Source organism: Rutidosis leptorrhynchoides, chromosome 9 (assembly GCF_046630445.1).
Source record: "Rutidosis leptorrhynchoides isolate AG116_Rl617_1_P2 chromosome 9, CSIRO_AGI_Rlap_v1, whole genome shotgun sequence".
Classification (NCBI taxonomy): Eukaryota; Viridiplantae; Streptophyta; class Magnoliopsida; order Asterales; family Asteraceae; genus Rutidosis; species Rutidosis leptorrhynchoides.
The window spans coordinates 245,688,487-245,694,846 of NC_092341.1; positions in this window are offsets into that span (position 1 = coordinate 245,688,487).

Below are 6,360 nucleotides of genomic sequence, written 5' to 3' on the forward strand. Positions count from 1 at the left end.
AACAACCATTGTGCTGCAGCACGCACGTACGAAGTTTATATGCTTGGTGACTACATTAGCATGGTCGAGGACCGACAATGTACTAGGGGTCAAGTCAGATGTTCCACTACGAAAGAGTACTCAGTCAGAATTCAAGGCTTGGTGGACTTACTACAAGTGTTGTGCCTCAGGTCAAATTTACATTATATCTGATAGACTTCTCTTACCAAGGAGTGACACATATAGTGTACTCTGAATTGGGGTTCGTGACTTCCCAATAACAGAGCCGATAACTACGTTCTATTAGTTGGAAAAGTGATTGAGTTTAAAGCATAATCGAAAAGCATCTCAACAACATACACAAACCATAACTGACTACATCATAGCATACACTAAAGGTAACTACTCGCTAATCATGGCAACAATATCACAAAGCATAATAATGGAAGACATTATATAAAGACAAAGGATAGAAGTACCAGTAGATTAAAGGAGTTCCGAATACAAAAGTGACAACTTCAAACTCCAGACCGCTCCTAATACAATCATTGGCGTTCTTCTCCGGGTACTAGGTTTCCCGCACAGAGTCGAAGACCTTGAAAGTATGACTAATATTGTAGAAAGAGAGAGAAAGAAGTGAATTGAAGTGTGTGTTGGAATGGATGACAAAGACCCTTTAAATAGAAGTGAAATTGGCCTGCAAACAGCTGGCAGGCCGTTTGACAGGCCGTTTGCAGGGGCCGTTTATCCAGGCCGCCTGTTTCTTGTGCCCATTTACCTGGGCCATATGGCAGGCCTTTTTCCCTTATGGCAGGCCATTTGGCTTGCTGGTTTGCTGGAACGTAACTTGATTTGTTGTCTTTCACCGTTTTCGCTCTAGAATCTTGGTTTTAGCTCCGATTTGGTTGATTCTTTTTGCTCCATCTTCGTATTCACTTGTTCTTCAATTTTAACCGACGAAGCATGTATTTTGGTGATAAAGCTCAGAACTTTATTGTTTTTGGGCCTCAATACCGGGGTGAAAACGTGACTTTTTAGCCGATGTCAAATATTCCACACTTAGACTTTGCTTGTCCTCAAGCAAACTTCTCATTTTTACCTCGGGAAATTTTTTCGAAGTTTCTTTTCCAATAGCCTAAGCGGTTTACTTTTTATTATCAGAGCGAAAAATAAGGTGAGTTATCTTTGTTAGGGTTGAAACTATCTCTGCAAGCATGCGAGGAGATTACATGACTTAGGCTAACTTTCACGGGTCACTCAAATCACACATGTGCAGGGTTCCCTATAGATCTAAGAAATGAATTCACTCATAGCCATTCATTTTGCACCTATCGTCATAGGCTTGATAAAGACTCAAATCCTTGCTACTAAGGTGATAACGGTAATAACCATAGCTTCTAGATCATTTGTCAATTTGGAATGATGGAAAGGAATTTTGGAGTAGTGGTGAAGTTGTTTTGAAAGGGGGTGAGAAAAGGATAATATAGTCTTTTCAAAGAATTTTATTCGAAATTTCGGAAATATAAGATAGATAGGAGTGCTGATATTTTTGAGAAGCACTTTGACTTTTTCTCCTTTGGAGTGATAGGCGTTTATGGTCAAGTTCTTCTTCGGCGTTTCTCTTTATAAGTTATGCTCCTTTTTCAGAACTTTGAAAATACACTTTTTTTTTGAGATTTCATCTTGAGAAACTTTTTGCCGGTAAACTTTTTCAACACCTTTGTCGTGATACTTGATAGGTTTCTAACATCGGGTTTTCGGAAGGATTCTCATTTTCTAGATTTTTCGAGTGATAGTAAAGATGATGTGGATGAGTTAGTGTGGTAGAAGTAGTGGAGGTGTGAAAGGCTTATTTTTGACATATGGCTAGCTCTTCTAATTATACACGAATCACATTTTATTACTTGAAAATGCAGATCTAGAGCAAGTTCTGATTCTGAGTACAACTATCGGCACTCTCAATGGAAAATAGCGAAGCATTAAAGATGAATGCTGGTCTTATTTGGGTGTCTCACCATAATCAATTTAGGTCGATAATGCCTAGTCATGGAATGCTCTATTAGAGATTCGGTTTGTCTTAACAAGATTTCTACCTTACTTAAGTCTTAGTTTTATTTACAAACGTTTTAGGTTTTCGAAAATACTTTTTCGGAAAGGCGTTGTCTTGTTAAAATTTGAAATTTGGCTTAAGAGCTCGGAATCTTTGTAATGGGTTATTTAAATATAGCATAAAAAGATTATACCAACATCACACACTTAGATGAACATTATCCTCAATGTTCCTAGTGTATCCCACACTTAGGAGTTTTAGTTGAAGGTTTGGGAATATTTGTCTAGTGTTTATTTGGGTTGGAATCCCACACTTAGTGATAAGCTAGGATGTGGCATAATTAAAATTTGCGCTAGTAATGGGAAGAAAGGAGTACCCCTAGCGGATGAAGATAGGTTGTTTTAGCAATCTTGGAAGTTACGCCCTTTATTGATTGGCTCATTTGTCATCCTTTATTCTTCTATTCTACTTTATTGCATGGGTTGCCTCCCGAGAAGCGCTTTTGTTTAAGTTCGTTGGCTCGACTGTAATGATTCCTAAAAAGTAGACATTCCCTTCTGGTAGTTGTAATCGTGGTCTTCTCGAGGGAATGTGAGTCTTGGTGGATAAATCCTGAGAAAGTGTAGGACCAAAAGTGGTAGAAGATCCGGTACTTCTCTTGAAGATCGTCCGAAAGATAGGTAATGTGCAATTTTGGCTCGTGACAAATCTTGAAGTCTGATGAGAATATGATCCACGGCTCTGTTGATTGATCCATGAGCGTCAATAATCCAGGCAGTACTGGTGGTGATTATTTCTCTGATAGGATGCTCATTTCAGAGGTCTTCAAATAATGTCAGAAATTGTATTTTCAGTATCTTAAAATCTTCTAGAACGGTGATCTCCACAGTAAGAGTCTGTAGCCTTGCACAGATTTACTAAGAGGCGAAGCTGAAAAGAAGTGAAGAGCAGCCCTGACCCAAGCATTAATGTCACCGTCTTTGAGTATATCTCCCGACATCCCGCTTTGAATGTGAAACTAGGATCCGTGGATTCGTGGAAGATACGTGTTATATGCTTGGTAACATAGGTGGCAATGTTGACTCGGTCTGGTTCAAGATGTGAAAATGGATTGTTGCGTCTTCCTTCTTTTGCTACTACGTCTTGTAATTCCTTGATAATTAAAACAGCGTGGAGATCAATTGTTACGTAAATCAGTAGCCTCTCTGGTGTGCTTTCGAAATTATCTCTTTCCAAGAGAGCGAAGAAGCTGTGAATATCTTGGATCATTTGCAAATCAGAGTGATAAGTCAGGCGTCCAGTGGAGAGATCCATGTGCTTCCTAATGAGAGTCAGTAGTGTTCGTTGATTTGCTGAGAACGGATGTGCAGATCCGGCTAAGGCATTGTAAACCTTAGAGTAAATGATCTTCTGATCTCGATAATATCTTGTCTTGAGAATTGTGTGAACCACTGAATTGTGCTCTCGTTGCCTTTCTTCGTGGTAGATATGATCGTGAAGAGTGTTGATAAAGTCTTGAATGCGCCCTTGTAAGATTTCAAGATTATCGTCTTCTCTCTGGAGATAGAGGTTGTACTCGTCTCTGATAGCCGTGATCCGTTCTGTTAAGCGTAGTGTGAAATCAATTGTTGATTTACGGATGGCTTCGAGAATATCTTCAAATTCATCGGTGTTATTGATGAATGTTATCATGCCGGCGTGAGTAGATATGACCGGAATCCAATATGAAAAATAGTTCGGCTCCTCCTGATCTGGTTCGGTTGGAGAATATGAGTCATCCAGAATGTCTTCGTGTTGCTCTTTCTCGTCATCATTGGTATAATATTCTGCTGAGGATTTGTTTGATGAACTGGCTTCTTCAGTATTCTGGTTCTTCACTTTGACACTTGCAGGGTCAATCTCTATAACTTTAATTTCAGCCTTCTCAATTTTCTTCTTGAAACGAATAATTAAACTATGATCCTCCGCCTCAAGCCTCATTAATTCTTCGTGGCATTCCAGGCTTAGAGAGCGTATCATCGATGTTTCTTTTACGTATCCCATTTCCTCTTTCTCCTCAGATTCTTCCTCTTCCTCTATTTCTTCACTGAGATCCTCTTCTTCCATTTCTGGGTCGTCAGCAGACTGTGATTCGACACCCATCTTGATATCATCGGCTGGTGGTGGGGACTCATCATCGAAAGTGATCCGTCTAGTGGAAATAGCAAACATCTCTGCCTGTCCAGAAAGATCGGTAGGTCGGTTAATTTTGAAGGTGACGCTCTCCCCATGTGATCACAAGATCAAGGTTTGATTGTACACATCAATGACAGTCCTAGCCGTATTCATGGAAGGTCTTCCTAACACTATTGGTGTGTGTATGTCTTCCCTAATGTCCATTACTACGAAATCCGTAGGAGACAAGAATGTATCGACTTTCACCAAGACGTTCTCAACTATGCCCTTAGGATATCGAATTGTGTGATCGGCAAGCTGGATTGTCATTTTGGTTGGTGACAAGTCTCCTAGTTCTAATCTCTTGTAGAGAGAGAGAGAGTAGGGGATTAGGTTGATACTTGCTCCTAAATCTGCTAGCGCATGAATGGTTCCAGACTGGTAAATTGAACACGGGAAAATGAATCGGCCTGTATCTCTTAGCTTTTGAGGTAGAGAGTTTCTGAGTAATGCCAAGCATTCTTCACTAAGTGAAATTTTTTTGGAATCTGGTATCCTCTCCTTTGTAGAGAGAAGCCTTCGGATGTATCTCTTCTGATTGGGAACTTTGGACATGGTGTCCAGGAATCTTCCATCAAGTTTGAAGGAATCAAGCTTGGATGGTTCCTCATGTAGGCTTCCAGGGTAAGGTACACGAGCTGGGTATTGAACGTAACAAAATGAACCGTCAGGGTTTTTGTGCTCAACTTGATATTCTTCAGTGGGTTACAGGTTGGTACAATTAACACAAGCCTAAGCCTAGTTAACCTGCTGCGGCTGCGTCTTGAATTCTCCGAGTTGCTTGGCAAGAGATTCCATCTTATCCGTGAGGGATTTGATGGCCTCCGTTTGATTATTAAGTGCGGAGATTGGGGCAGATGATGAAGTTGTTTCACCACTGTTCCAGTCATGATGATGCATTGTCATGTTCTCGAGCAACTCCCATGCTTCGTCTGCAGTTTGATTCATTAGATTTCCTTGAGTTGTTGCATCGATCATCATCCTATGATTTACCGTAAGAACATTGTAGAAGGTACATATTTAGGTTGACCATTTTAACTGGTGATTAGGGCATTTCTTCAGCAGGGTTTTGAATCGCTCGAATGCGGTGTAAAGAGATTCATCATAACTTTGTTTAAAGTTAATGATGTAATTCTTGAGCTTGGTTTGTTTAGAAGGAGGGAAATATTTGGTTAGGAATTTAGTAGCCATCTCCGTCAAGGACGTGATGGAATCTTTTTCCAATCCTTCAAACCATGTTTGCGCATGATGAGTGAGAGAATAGGGGAACAAGTATGGCCGGACTATATCTTGTCCGATCCCTGGCTGTTTGTAGGAGTTTGAAAGAGATATGAATTTATCAAGGTGAGAATTAGGATCATCATTCGGTAATCCATGAAATTGATAGCCATTTTGGATGAGCTGTATGATGTGATGCTTTAACTCGAACGAGTGTCCTTGAATCTCCGGAAATCTGATCGGTCCTCCTCGACCTTCAATCGAGGGTTTGGTGTTTTCTGCTAAAGTAACGCTTAACGCCATTTGATTTCTGATTCATTCTTCTTTGCGTGCTTTAGAGATTATTGCGTCTGGATCAGGTACGAATAACAACGGCCCTGGTCTAGATCGGGTTTAGGTCGTACACTGGGTATGCCTTTAAAATTTTTAAGTTTTAAGTAGATAAGCTAAGTTCCTAATTTAATCTAACGCAATCTAACTAAGGTAATCTAAAGTAATCTAAGGTAGTCTAACTTATCCTAAGGTAATCTAAGGTAATCTAATCTAATTATCCTAAGTTTAATTATGTTTTTGGTTCTTGCTACTGATTCCCTGGTATTTCGATAACAGAGCTTCGCACGAACTATTCAACAAAACAAGTGGTCAGGCCGACTACGGAGAGGCATGATCCTTTTGGTTCATATATAATTGGAGACAATTTGGAAAATCCAACAACCAAGTCCGTGTATAATTGTCTTTCTTAGACACTACTGAATGCTTGTGAATAAGTTTGATAAAAGCAGTATTGTCTGATACCAGTTCCCCGGCAGTGGCGCCAAAAACTCTAATATCTACCACAATGACATGGCCAAAACGGACGGTTTTTATATATGCGGTGTCGTTAGGTCGCACAGCGTCAG